The sequence below is a fragment of the Crocodylus porosus genome, unplaced genomic scaffold (assembly GCF_001723895.1).
Source record: "Crocodylus porosus isolate Cpor-Errol unplaced genomic scaffold, CroPor_comp1, whole genome shotgun sequence".
NCBI classification, from domain to species: Eukaryota; Metazoa; Chordata; order Crocodylia; family Crocodylidae; genus Crocodylus; species Crocodylus porosus.
The window spans coordinates 32,225,910-32,241,150 of record NW_017728911.1 but is presented as its reverse complement, the minus strand read 5'-3'; positions in this window follow the sequence as shown (position 1 = coordinate 32,241,150).

Below are 15,241 nucleotides of genomic sequence, written 5' to 3'. Positions count from 1 at the left end.
CAGCACTTTTGTTTTATTTATGAATATGTTGCCGGAATTCAAATGAGTTATCTATTCTGTGGCCGCCTCACTTTCCCACAGAGGGCTAGTCCCTGCCTGACGCAGGGTCCGGCAGAAACACAGAGAAGAAAAGGAAAGAGCAAAAGAATTCTTTTCAACTCTTTTATTTTTTTTATGTTGCACTCACTTCTCTCTTCTCCCCCCACCCCTTTCAGCCCCTTGGTCCCACTTTAGCTCCCTTTATGTTACACGATCGCTCAAATTGAAGCCCAGGAGGGTCCTATAGGGAATGCATAGGATCCCTGGGAGAAAAAAAGCCCCCAACAAGCTATACAGCAGATGTATAACGTTATATGGTCAAACTGGCAAACACAAAAGCCGAAAAACAAAAGACGTGAATTAGGGAGAAGCATTCAAAGGCGTGTTTTGAAAACAGCCCAGCCGAGAGGCTGGATACCCCTCCTGAGACTAAATGTTTGAAAGAAAAGGTGCTAAAGAAAGAAAGAGAGAGGGGGGGTAAGGGGGGAGAGCCCATTTTTTCTAATTAGCTGAGGCCTACCAAGCCCTGAATTTCGCAACTAGTCCCCCCCCATTTTTTGAAACAAGCGGGGCGATGGCTTGTGAAACGGATGGGAGCAGGAGGGGGGAACAAAATTTGCTTTGAAACCTGTGATGTGTCTCTCCCTGGCCAAGGCTGCAATTAGTCCCTGGGCTTTTCCTTTTTTTTTTCCCCCCTCACCGCACTCTGCCTTCCTTCATGCTGCCTTTAATCACCCCCCCATTAGACGAATATTAAGAAGCAAAACTCAGCGGAGAGGGAAAGAAGTCTTTGCTTTTTTTCTCTCCACGTCTCATGGTCCTTCAGCTCAGCCCACACCGAGCGAGGGAGTCGTTTTAACCACTCGGCCTATGCGTCTTGATCGCTTCACCCAAAGCAAAAATGCTATCACGGGACCCAGTCCTGCGAGGGGTGAATGCCCATTGCGAGTAACGGAGGATTTAGAAGTACCCACTCCCATAGGCAGCAAAGCTACCCATGGGGTGGAGCTGAGCGGGCACGGCGCTGAGTGCTCTCGACTTCCCAGCGCCGCAGAATCGGGGCCTGATGTGCGCGTGTTTTCCCGCGTAGGTCCTGAGATTAAAACCTGCGCTGCCTCGTGGCTTTGCTTGCGAGAGGGGTGTCGCTGCTTCACTTGTGGCTCCGAGATGCAAAGGCAGCATTTGCAGAGCTGCAGATACCCATTCACACGCTTTCCCAAATACTTTCTCCCCACAATATTGATTTAGCTACATTTAAAATCACCGAGGGCTAGACATCCCCTTCCCATCCTGGTACTTGAAATCAGTGGGGGCTACTAAGGGAGGAAGGTATTGCCCGGCAGGGAGTCAGGGTGGCAGTCTGTCCCTGATTCTTTTCTCTAATGAAATCAAATGGCACAATCGCAACCAGGGAAATCGCCGCCCCCCACCCTTCCTGATCTAGTGCAGCAAACAGTGTGACTCGGATAATGCAGATTTACTAACCTGCAGGACAATCGAAGGGGTAGGCTCGGCTTGAGGGCCAGTAGTGGAGAAGGAGGAGAAGACTGCATGCGTGGTGGGGAGGTCACTTTAATTGCCACGCTGTCTAGCTTGCAGGGATGTGGCCCTGCATGGCGTGTTTTAGTAACGAATTCATGTTCTAATGAATTAGCCCTATTAGGAGCTTCTCTTCTGAGTGCATGAATGCAACAGTCCTGTGCTAGCACTGTCTGCAAGACAGCTTGTCCCATAGTTTAGCAAATGTAGTTTTCCCCTCCTCTCAGGATGTGGAGTCAGAAGACTGGAGAACTACCGAGACATCCAGTCTACAGCCAAGGGCTGGCAGAATTACCACGCTTAAAAATGAGTGTTCACAGCTGAACAATTCATATTTTAGCTCCTTCACCTGGTGGTACATTTTTGATATACTTGTGGCAACGGGTAAAAGAGATTCATTAGCTTTGATTAACCTTCTTTAACTACAGTTAAAATCTGCCGTAGACAGCTCAGCTACCAATGCAGCCTTTAAGATGCTTTATCATGTTTAAGACCCAATTACTGTTGTACCAAATAAGAATAAACCATCACAATAAAAAGTAGCGCATGCAGCCATGTTAAAGCTCACAGCAAATAATCATTAATTTATAACAGCAACTTCCCCATTTCTATAGTTTTATTGATGGCTCCAGTTAATTCAAGTTGAAAACAATGTAACTTGACACTGATCAGACCAACTAGTTCTCTGGTTTTATTGACTTTTGCCTTTTCTTTTTGCTTTGTGTTTGGAGTCTCAAATGGCTACTTCTTAATATACCCTCGTAAAATCCAGGCAGAGCACTGCAAGTCTTGGATGAAAAGGTTTTGAGGGAAGATTTTCAAATGCACACGCGGCAGGTAGGTGCACAAGTCCCCTTGACTTCAAACTACCGATTCAGGTTTTCCATAGGGATTCTGCAGCCTTCCAAGAGAAATTTGGCTTAATGCAGCTAGGTTATGTGATCGCAATGAGTCTGGCAGAAAACTGCCAGAGTTTAAGGACAAAAAAAGTCTTTGAGTCAACGATTCCTTAGAAACTTGGATTCCAAGCTGCTCACTTCTTGCTTTTATTTCAGAGCCCGCTTTTGATTGCCATAAAAGTGCAACAGAAACAAGGTGGACAAATATACTTGTTTCTTCAGCCTTTTCATCTTCTCTTAAGGCCTGATCAGACAAGTGCTTAAACAGCTGAATGACTTTATTAAATGTTCCTATGGATTTACCAAGGAGAGTAAAACAGCCTATGAATGTCATGCTATTTTTGCAGGATCGAATCCTTATAGCAACTCAAATAGCTTTGATGCAATTGTTTTACATTTCCTTGCCTTTTTGGCATAAATGGCTCTGGAAAGCAGCTGCAGAAAGTAACGTGTTAATTTTGGACAGGGTTTGACTGAAGTGGGAATAATAAACAGTGAGATGCTGCAGCTTTCAGGCAAAACAGAGTAACAACAATTAAAAAACGGGAGCGAGGGAGAGGCTAAGGGGTTGGGGTGGGGAGTCTCTGCTGGGTAAACTAAAAAGAGTAGCTTAGTGTTTGACACAGAAGAGAGAGGCCACCAGGATTACTTGCTGCTGTTTGGAAGTGGAAAATGCAACACTGTTTACAAGCCAAATTTAGGGTTTTAACTGTGTTCTCTGTGCTGCACAATCCTATATCTATAATAAGCTAAAATGACACCCTGCTTGCAACATACTTATACATGCTTTTCCCCAGAAAATGAAATTAAAAGGCATAACCATGTCAAACACGAATGGAAAAATCTAACGCCTCCCCCAGTTACCAGCTCTGAGGGCTTTGGGCAGAGATAAAGTGTAAATATATTTACTCACTGGTCCAGATCTTGTTCCCATTGGATTTTCCCATTGACTTTGGCCTCAGCAGGGTCAGGCCCATTGTTTTCCTGCTGATTTTTATTTATTAAAGTGCAAAATTGTTTTTCCTTGGCTCTTTGAGGGGGGAAGCTGATTCACAACTCGATTGGTCTGCTTTTCGGCGGGCCCACGTGCTCGTTGGGTGTAAGCCGACATACTGCCATTGACCGAAATGCGAACTATAGGTCAGAAGCAGTGAACTCTGCAATCGGCTCATGTTCTGACCTGGAGCTTGGGCATCGTTTTTGAATACGGCTCTGTATACCTGCCGCCTACATACACCTGTCATTCCACGGTCTTCAAATGAACCGTTTCTATCATGAGTTAAAATGACAGGGGTGGACTTGCAGAATACAACCTCTGACCCTTTAATAATAACCATTAAAAAAGAGTGAGAATGTAAATGGAGTTGGAAGACTTGCTATTATTCAGCCGTAAGGGCCTGAGTTTACTCTCACTGAAGTCAGTGAAAGGTTGGAAAGTAGGAGTGGGACCCAAAGTTAGCTACACAGGATGCTTAGGACTGTAAATGCTTGCAAAGAATGCCAGAGACTAGGCTGCAGCTAAAATGTCTTTAAAAGAACCCAGATTTAATATTTCATCAGCAGAACAGAGAGAGGTTTGCTAAACATCAAACAAATATTAATACAAATACCTACTGAAAGCGAGCAAGTTATGAAAATCACTGAATACAGATGTCCCCATTGACATTACTGGGAGATGTCTGTGGGATTTTTGTTTATGCTGCCACATCATGAAAAAAAAATATCGAAACCATGCATATTGATAAGGATGTGCTTTCATCTCAGATTCTGGTGACATGTAAAAACCATTTCAGCTTTATTCTTGATATATTCTTGAAATATTGCCTAATATTTTCACCAGAAAGTCCTTGATGAAAATACGGCTTCCATTGCACAGTTGGGTGCAATTTTTTTTCACTCTTTTTACAGACGTGGAAAAAACATAACCCATAGGAATAGGGTAGCACTTATCAATGCAGCAGCCTGGTCTGGTGGGCGATAGCAAATGATGTAGTTGCACACGGGTGTGTAATGCCTTTCTGGAGTATACTACAGCATAGACAGGAAAGGTGGTTTGGTCCTTAAGGTGCAAGCGTAGAAAAAAGAAGACCTGGGTTGAACTCCCTACTCTTCTACAGACTTCCTGTGTAAACTTGGGCAAGTCATGTAGGGTCAAATACTCAAATGGATCAATGAGATTCAGAAGCTAGGCCTTACACCCTCTTCAAGACCCCACTGGTAAATTGTGACAATGCTATCTCCTGATTTCCCAAGGAGGCTGTAGGTATACTTTAAACCTTGTGATAAGCCCTAGTGTTATGGGAGCCATATGAAGACCTTTGTTATGTAGGTAGACTCTATGGGCATCTTTACACATGCTCTGGGGTGGGCCTTTTAATTAAAGAGACTCTTGGGAGCCACTCTAATTAAAATGCCTGCAGCCATAGGTGATAAAAGGCCTGGGCTCATAGGGCTTAGCCCCTGACAAACTTTTTGCGGAGGCTGGCAACAACAGCAGCACCGAGGCACCGCCATCCCGCAGAACCCAGTGCCACTTGGCTTCAAGCCGCTCCTCCACTGCCACGTACAGCACCAGCACACACTGGCCATGCAATGGCTCTGCAGAAGAGGGAGGGGTGAGGGCCAGGCAGGGCTCAGCCCCCCCACCAATAATATTTTCCCGCACTGCTTATGCCTGCAGCATCTCATGTATTCATCAGCCTATGCTTCAAAATGGCAGTGGGGGGGTTTTAAGAAAAGCTTATATGATAAGCGTTAGTTAAAGCACCCCGCTGCCATTTTGAAATGCGTCAAAGCTGAATATGCATGATGCCATGGCTGCTGGAGCGGCCTAAGTAGACCGTTCTAATTTGAATGCTCCAGCAGACTCAACTAATCAAGCTTGTTCTGATTTGTTCTAATTAAAAGGAGTTGGAGCAGGCATCGAGCAATTGTATACATAGTTTGCATAAAAACAGCCTCGCTTAACACATTTTCTCTGTGTAAAATATATGTCATAATGATATATATTTAAGAGGCTGACTCAATACTTCATACTCAGGTAGAATTGTGTTCTCTATAATAATCCTGAAAAAATATTTTAATAGTCTATCCACAGCCTGATTTGTAAGGGCTCTGTGCAGTATGTAGGACAATGAGACCAAATCCCGGAGTGGTCCAACTTCAGTTCTTTCCCATGTACACATTTCAAATCTCACAAGTGCAATGCCATAGGTTGAACGAAGGGTGCTGGGGGGGTCTGTCATTTATTCTTCCAAGTGCTTATGGACAGTTGCCACTGGATTCCCAGGCCCTCCATTCACAGAGATGGAGGGAGGGATTATCTGGTTGTCAGGTGGCTAAAAAGCCCTTCAGATGAGTGGAACTAAGTTGTGTTCAGCCCAAATATGAGGGTGATCGGTGCATTATTAGGATCTGATGAAAAGTCTCAGTTTGGGCTTAAACCCCTTGAAAATTTGTCAGTCTTCAATAGGCATCTATCATTCTTTAAAGAGGAAGAGACGAGAGGAAGGAAGGAGCAAAGCTGGTTTGCAGCTGATCAGCATCCTGTACTCACCCTCAGTCCCCTGTCACAGGATGTAGAATTGGAAAAAAGGAAGGGGAGCAAAATTATGCATTGATCAAAAATGCATTGGAGTTGTTGGAAGGGCTCCTATTGTTTTCAGTGGGCTGAGGATCAGGTTCTTGGAGATTTTAGTTTCAAGTGATTTGCCAATGAACTTTGGAGACAAGGCTTTTCTGATAAATGCACTGGGCACCTATCACCTTTCAGCAAAGTCTAAGCACATTGCTGATGGGTGGTAGACAAATTAGTAGTGAGAAATGAGAAACAATGATGAAACACTAGATATTCTGTTTTTTTAGAATAGCTAATGAAGGAGAAAGGCAATTGGAGATAGCTGCAAGGAGTTCTGTCCAGATGAGGATAGGTAGACTTAATGGCAATCGTGAAAGAAACATTGTAAGTGGGATTTAGTTAGGGAATACTTTGAAAAGTGTAATGCCGTCCTCAGATATCCAGCGAGTCTGGATTTATGAGAGACGATTCTTATTCGGATAACTTACTGAAGTCCCTTTTGCAGATCATTCCCATCCTAGACATGGGAAATGTTATGTTGGGCGTTCTAAGCTGCGAGTGAAAGAACAAGCACAGAACAATTTCTTTCAGAAAAGTTTCTTGGCTAAGCTAAGAAGCTTGGCAGGGTGAGTAAAACAGCTTACCGGGGGAAAAAAAAACTGGCTCTAAAACAAAGGGCAAAGGGCTGTAAATAAGTCCTTCTTTAACTGGAAAGTTGTTACCTTTCAGAATGAATAAGGGAAAGAATCTCCCGGCTATGTTATCAACCAGTGACTCAAACAAGAAAGCCAGTTGCAAAATACTGTGATAACATAGTATATACAGATCTACTTTTGCCTCCTATCTTCAGTCTTTTGTAGCTGTTTCATATTAAATAGTGATGGTCCTGAGAGAGAATTCAAATGCCACAGCAATGGTCCCTGAGATAGAAGGGACAGATAGCTCAGACAGCTTGAATATGAATGTCAGATCTCAACCCATATTTCACAACATATAAATGGACCAAATCAAACTCTGGCATTCAAATGTGAATTTTGGACTTAAAACCAAACCCTGATTTCCCCATATTATAGGTGTCTGAAACTCCTCTTCATGTACAGCATAGTGGAGAAACTGAAGATCTCTGATCTTAAGTCTTAATCCAGCTTTCAAGCAAATCTGAAATCATAAATCCCTAAAATGTATCAAACCACTACAAAAATTAATAGAAATGAGATCCTCTTGTGCAATGGAAGGATACCATAGGAAACATGTTGCCCAATTAAGCCACCCAAGCAGAGCTGTTAATTAACCTTATCAAAAAGGATGCTCAATTTATAGACCTTAGGCTATCAGCAAGAACTGGACTTTTCTAAATAGAAAAAAGGTGCAGTGCATTTTAACTTATTTTTACAAAAGCACTTCCCTGAAGATACCTGGTAGAACTCTGGTCAAAGAAAGAGAGAGAGAAAAAAAGAATGGATAGTAAAACATTAAGCAGTACAAAAGAAAAGCAAATTATAAAGGGAAACTCTAGCTATGATTTCTACTAAAGAATAGAATAGATTTAGTATACATGTATCTGCAATGCACCGTGGATCACAGTGCATTTCAGTGACCGATAAAAACAGATACGACTGTTTTGAGAAAGTTAGAATTCAGTTGTATTGGCTAAGACAGATAAAGTTTTAACACTGTTTTCCACCCAGAGAAAAAATATCTGTAGTGTCTGACATAAACTGAATGGTAGAGGTTGGGAATGTGATTTAGGAAACTGGAAAATTTATTAGAAAGTCACTTGAAAACATAATAATCATAAAAAGGCAACAAAGATACAACTCAGTAAACCGGATATTATTGAGATATAACAAGAAAAGACACCATAAGTCATGTGAAATAATTTAAAGAATAGAAGTATTAAAGTGGGTTGGATAATGAACAATGACTTGTAAATTCAACCAGAATTATAATGGGTCTGTGAAATCAACACATTACACGTGTATTACAATGCCTAGAAAAAAAGAAAAGGGAGTCAGTCTGCGCTCTTTTAAGTCAGGGGATTTATTCTGGATTCACAACAGTGTCAATAAGAGGAAAAAAAAGTATTCCAAGATTAGTCCAAAGAAATAATTTTACTTGGCTGTGGCCATACTATCAGCTGGCTTTTTTTTCAATAACTATTTAAAAAAATATATGAAAGTTACAAAGATGCTGCTTCTATTACGTAATTGATCTGATGCTTAAGGAATATGATGATTTGGCTGAAACTGCAGCATGTGTTCAAAGGGAAAGATATTCTTCAATATTTTTTCCTTTTGGATTCTCCTAAAAATAGGCTGATACTGTTAAAATGTGTAGTTGAAGGAGGAAAGGCTTATAAACTATCTTCATGGTATTGGGACAAATCCTACTAATTTCACTAAGATTAGCAAAACGAAGTGGAGCAGGGCAGGAAAGAATTTTTTCCATCCCACAAAATGTTTTTGAGATTTCTAACATTTTCCCATGCTGCATCAGGTTGCCTTGGAGCTTTTAGTGAAGAAGGCAGAGGAGAGGGAAAAATTCACCAAGCCCAAAATAGTTAATAGTCCAGCTGTTTGACCTGGGATATGGGACACATCAATTCAAATCCTTAAGAGGCAGAGTGGGGATTTGAATGTTGAGCCTCTAGGTACCTATCACTGTGATGTGGCCATACCTGCTATTAGCTTTGCTAGGCAAGACCTTTCTCTAATCAGAATTTCCACCCATAACCTTTTCCGATGAAAAGCTACTCAGAATTGTTGCATTCCTTCGAAATGTTTCTGTTTTGATGAAGTGGTATTTTCCAATGAAACGGTTTTGTAGGGAAACTCCTAACCAGCCCTAACCCGGAGTCTGTGTTCATCATGTATGTAGAAGTACAACATAAATATGAGAAGAGGTAAGACTGCTGGCCTACCCCACACTAATAGTGCAAGATGGTCCCTATAATGTATTCTACCAGCGGTATGTCCACTTCGGAGTTAGATGAAGTTTTACAATTTCCCAAAGGAAACCAAGCTTATCGAATTTCATGTCGTGGCAATATTTTCCCTCTACTCACCTGATATTCAGCCAATTTTTTTTTCTCTTTGCTACTCAGACAATTCTCACTACACAATGGCTATAGTGAAAACAGCTCCAGCTCCAAACTTTGAGTGCTGCCTGTCTTGGAAAAGTCTCGTCTCTTCCATTTGTTTTTTTGGAGCTAATTATGTTAATGGATAACATGTAGCATTGGGTTTCAGCAGCGTCTAACAGTGTCATTATCTCTGCTGTACCACCTAAACAGAGTCACTAGAGCTAGAACATATGCAGAGATAATAAAATATAGACACTGGGGAAAAGTGAATTTACTTTACATAAAAATACAACAGGGACTTTCAGGGTTTTATAGGATATGGCTAGGTCACACTTTTGCCTCTAGATCTTCTAATTTCTATGAGACATCGACAGCTGGAAATGAAAGAATATGGAATAAATGTGTGGGGAAAATAATGCAATCACTATATACGCTTGTAAATACCCAGTATTGCAGACTGCAGGTGGGTATGTGTTTTATAATTCCAGAAAGAGACATGTAGGGGAGCTCTAATAAATATATTATAAAGCAGTAAAGCACACCAAATATAAAATACATTTAGTTGTATGCTGAGAGAAGAAGGGGGAAAAATAGTTATTTTAAACCCTCTTTTCTTTCCTGAGAGTTGTAATGGAACATGCCAATGTAAGTGGAGTTGGGTAAAATAAGTTCAATAAATAGTAAATAATATACAGAAAGCTTAGAGTTTTGGGGAGACCAAAACAAAGAGGAAATTCAAGTCCAATTGGGCAAATGGTTTGGACTGAAAGAAAAATGATGGAAGATATACTAATGCCAACTATAATTTCATTTGCAAGTTTATTTCATTCTGCTATTTTCAAAATAAAACTCGTGGCCTATCCATTATGAAATGGCAATCTTTCATTTGAAATTTTATCAAACTCAAAAAGGGAAAAAAGAGAAAAAATGAACTGGCCCCTCCAAATCTTGCTTGTGTTTCATGTTAAACAAAGTATTTCCGGTTAACCAAAAAAATTAAAAAGGTGTTTGTGTTTTTGTGTTCTGCTCTGTATTGTCAGCCTGGGAGAAAAGAAAACCTAAGTTCTTTTCTTGGTTCTTTCTGAAACTGCTATGTGTGATTTTTTTTTCTTCTGCAAGTCAGTTACTCCTTTGTGCCTCGGTTTCCCCTCTGACTTCTTCTGCGTCTACTGTAAAGTCACCAGGACAGAGAGCATCCCTTCCTATATCTTTACACTGTGCTAAGCATTATGGGGATTCAAGCCTTGAATGGAGCTGGTAGGCATTGGCATAATATAAAGAAATAGTCATCAGGATCATGGTCTTAATTGTAGTATAGTGATTGTTATGCAAGAGATTTGGATAGGCTTTTTCTTAAACATCCATTCTAACTTCTTTCTTAATAAGACAGATGTATGGTGCTAACCTCGGCTCTTCATCCTTCAGCCCCAGCAGTTCTACAGAAATGGACCAGCCATTAATTTGAATTAAAAGGAAAGCGATGGAACAAATGCAGAAGTTATTCACCTTTGTAACACGACCACTTTACAGAGATATAAGAGCACAGCTGTTCTCGCCTAAAAAGGAGAATTCCAGAAAAAGAGAAGCTGGGAAAGAAGTCAACAATAGGCCTGGAACTGAACATTATGCTCAGATTAATATAGAAACCACTGAAGTTTTTGCCAAAATAAGGAAGGCCTTTTTCATTATTAGGCAGCAATATGTGTGATTTAAATCCAGGGCCTGAAGCAGAAGTTCAAACTTCAAACTCCCAGTTCACCTTAGGTCAGTCCGACTGTGCAATCAGAAATGGAACTGAAATGTCGTTTCAGCTGAAAATAAAACGGATCCAGAAAAAATCAGAGCTGAAGAGTGATTTGTATTCCAAATGTACCTACTTGAAGAAGTGGCATATCTAAAAATAGCATGAATTCACAAGGTAGCAGGGGACAGAATAGGGCCTGTTAGCAGGGAAAGAATCCTGACTGTAAGACAAGCGTGAATCTGCTACGGGAAATAAAGCATCAATGTAAAATATTTTCACTGATAATCTCATGCCACAAAATTGTCTAGACTGTTAATAATTAACTCTGAATACAGGGGACTCAACTCTGTGTCCATAGAAGCCGTCTTTTCATTCCTTGTTTCTGTTTTCTAACTCAGAGTACACCCATGGCCAATGGCGGGACCCCTTATTTCAGTAGCTGAGGAACAGACCCCCTCTTTGCTATTGAAGCTTGGATTCTGCGATGGATCAACTGTAACAACAAATGGGCAGTGATTCTTAATATGGTCTCCAATAGTGATTTGGCAATTTCATTTTAGAGGTCTCCCAGGTCATATACTGTGCTGTTGTTAAAAGAGGTGTTTTGCTTTAAGTGTCGAAAAATCCCCCACCCAGGTCCCATTTGACTTTGCCGAGATTTAGGCAGACACCTGCCTAGCATGTGTCCCCTTTCTGCGGCAAGCTAACAGTTGCAGGAAAGAACATGCATTCGCTACGGTGAGCCAAATATCACAGGGCTTGGGTGACCTCTTAACGTGTTCCTATTTGGGAAGTCCTTTTCTCAGCAAGCCCATATTTTATGGAGAGCTGAAGGTTAACTCCCTCGAAAGTCAATGCAGCAGATTCTCCTCTGCTTTCCATGAGTCTAAGGAGCGGATCCAGTGGACAACACAGGTTTTCAGCACTTTGCCGATGAGCCAACCACAGGGGAAATCGGAAGAGATCAATGTTTTAAAGCGATAGCCAATGAAATCTCCTCTCCTGGAAACGGGCCTGTAAACATACTGCCACCATTTCTGTTGTTTTACATGATTTTTTTCGTAACTAGAGTATTACATTTTCAATTGCATTATAGCGGGTTCCCAACAGATGGCACTAATGGGACTATTAAACCGTATAGCCCACTGTGCAAATTACGCCTGCAAAAGGGGCTGCTGGGACTTACCCTTTTCTTAGCTCTCCTTTGCATTAAGGGGGACTTTGTTACATGTTGTTAAAAGCACTTCCCATAGGCTGAGAAATTTGGAGGCTTCAGAGTCACAGTTGGGGGAAAATACTGAGATGTCTGTGACTTATCGGAAATCTAATCAGGCAGGCAGCTGAAGGGTCTGAGAGCTGGGAATTAATTAATACAGGTAGACTAATCTTGAATCCTTGCTACTGTTGTGTAACAAAGCTGTGTCCAAAAGCCCTTTTAAAACACTGTAAGAAAGTAGTCTTTGTTTGCGTGGCCAATTGAATGTTACTCAGTTACCTCCTTTTACACAGGGCAGGATTATGTAACAACCAAATACAATGTTTAAGTAAGGTTTGTGTTATGTTATACAGTCGAACAAATAAAAGGATGTTTAAAGGTAAGGCTGACATTCCATCCTTAACTTTTTGTACCTTTGTGTTACATCACACATCAAACATAATATTGATTTAAGGGCCCTTGCCCTGGCAATATCAAGGCACAAGGCACATTTAGTTACAGTAAATATATTATTCCAACCTTTGCTGTAACTTTCTATGCCCATCTTGTTTACTAATCCCAAGCTTTTCCTCCTCTTCTTTTTTTTTTCTTTTTCTTAATAAGCCAAAGGGACAAGCTGACGCAATGACGTTGTAGTTTTTATCCCCCTTTTCATTACCAAAGAGCTTTTAATTGTTAGGCATGTATAAACAGGCATCATATACTACAGGCATGCAATTCTAACCTTGGTTTGTAAGGTCTCAGCACAAGCATTCACATAAGATATTTGGGTTGAGCAGGCATGTGGCAGTCAATACCAGGCAAAGGACTTAACTTTCAAAATCTGGCCTTACTTTTTTGAACTGATTCCATATTATTAAATAATCATGTTGATGCCTTTTAAAAAAAACTAAAATAAGTCTAAGACGACAAGCTTAGAAACCAATTCTGTAGGTGGGTAAAACAGAAATATATATTTCCACTGATTTAACAACGTACAAGCAAAATATTTTTTTAGTTGGGGGTGGGGGGGAGAACCATTTCTTGGGTTTTTTTCCTTGCCAGATTTTTAAAATCTGAAAAGAAGGAATTAGAAATGGAAATGGGGCTGCAACCGCTTTGTGAATTTCCCCAGTTTCTTAATGACCATACGGTTGTCCAAGATGAATAATCAGCACAATCTGTACAATTATTTTAGTATTAGTTACTAACTGGCTGGTTTGCTTAGGCTGGGGAAGTACATTCCCCATGGGGCTCTTATTAGGTAGGAATTTCAAAGTGAGATGAAGCAAAGGAAATTCTTACCCTATATCAGCATCACACTGGTAGCCAGCCAAACTTGTGGTGGTGATAACTGCCTGAGAACGAAAATCAGGCTTCTCCCAAATGGCCCTCATATTTCATGAGATAAAGCAAAACTATTGGTTTTTTCACTTATTATGGGAAAGGATATTGTAGCTGCCTTCAAAGAAGGGGGTAGAAGTAGTTTTACCTGGAATGGACAAAAGGTCACCGCTATCCAAGTGAAGGGGTAGATGCAGCATGGGATTGGTATCCAAGGGGCCTAGTCCCCCAGAGCTTTTTCTGTGGGACTATTTCCTGAGTAAACATTGATGGCTGAGCTCTGGTCCTGAGTTTAACAGTGACTCTGCCATGACCATTGATTTGACCTTGACTTCCTTAGTTTTTCTGACTCAGAAGTCACGTGCCCATATCATACATGCAGAAGATCTTGAGGATTTAAAATACTTTTAGGGTGGCTACTGAAAATTGCTGACTGATTCAGATGCCCCATGTGACTTCTCACAAAGTGATGAAGAGCCCAAAGTGTTTGGGATCTTTCAGGTTTGCGTCCTTATTTAGAGCAGCTCATTCATTAGCATAGTATGGGGAGACCTAGAGCTCCTCCCATCTATGTCATGCACAGGATTTATCCCTCTGACCCTATCCCATCTACAAAAAAAGTTGATCTAAAGTCAGTGGGACAATTTCAGGTCTGGGATCAAATCTAAGAGAGTATGTGGAAGCCGAAGGCGGTTTGGTTTCAGTGCTTCTTGCATCGCTGGCTCACCGATATGACTGCAAATCAAGGAACCAATGATTGCTGGACCAAATGAGTCTTACATCCATTCATTTCTCTTCTGCTGAAATTCTCTTCCCAAAGCAAGTTCTCTCTTCAGAGTCGACCCTCTCGATGAAACTGAAGGCCAAACATTTATGGCTATTTTAGGAACTGGTCCTTGCCCTCGATGAGTTTAGCTTGCTTTAAGCTTGGAGAGTAGCATGAGACTTATGAATGGTGCTCTGTCAGCTAAATAATAACGATGATTCATAAACTATTTTGCGTGGAGCAAGTGCCATTGATACTTGACATAATGCAGAGTAGAGGGGTCAAATGTGTTTGGGTGGCATCACTCTGAGTCCTGCAGAACACCATCCATACTACAATAATATTTTGCTGCTGCTACTACATATTTTGTGGAGCTGGAGCAAGTAGGAAAATTAGGAACAGCATAACGAGGGTAGGACTTTTTCATGTTGGGTAGGGTGATGGTTGCCATCTTGACTGACCAGCCAGGGTTTCAGCCGGGGCTGTAGAAGCAAGAGCAGCTGCAGAATGAAGTAAAGTCAAACGGTTTACATGTAGGGTTTTAACATAGACACATCTGTTGTGGATTGGGCAGATAGAGAGAAATTTAATATACGCTCGCTAGTGGATTACAGTGGCATTGCCTGGCTCATTTATTGGTATTCTCAGGCCCATGTTTATGAACTATGAAGGACTCCTAAACATCTTAAATATCTAAAAGAAAAGCCTTAAAATAACCAGAGGTTCAAACCTCTCGTCCAAATTCCTCTTGCTAAATTCATCCCTGATATACCTCCACTGAAGCCAAGGGCACAGGCATATTTGGTGTACAAAACCATGTCAGCAGTCTCAATTGTTAGACATTATTTTCCCATGAAATGCCTACAACAGCCTGCCTCCTATTAGGATGGACATATTCCAGTAGCCTTCCTCATGGGATTTTGGCCCTTAATCATAATCCAGGGAATTACATGAAAATGAGCAGTATTAGAAAAGAAAGATTATCCAGATGCTTTTTCAAACTGGGGTAGAGTCTATTCAGCTTGAGCATAAGTCAGGTTTCCATCTCCACTGCCT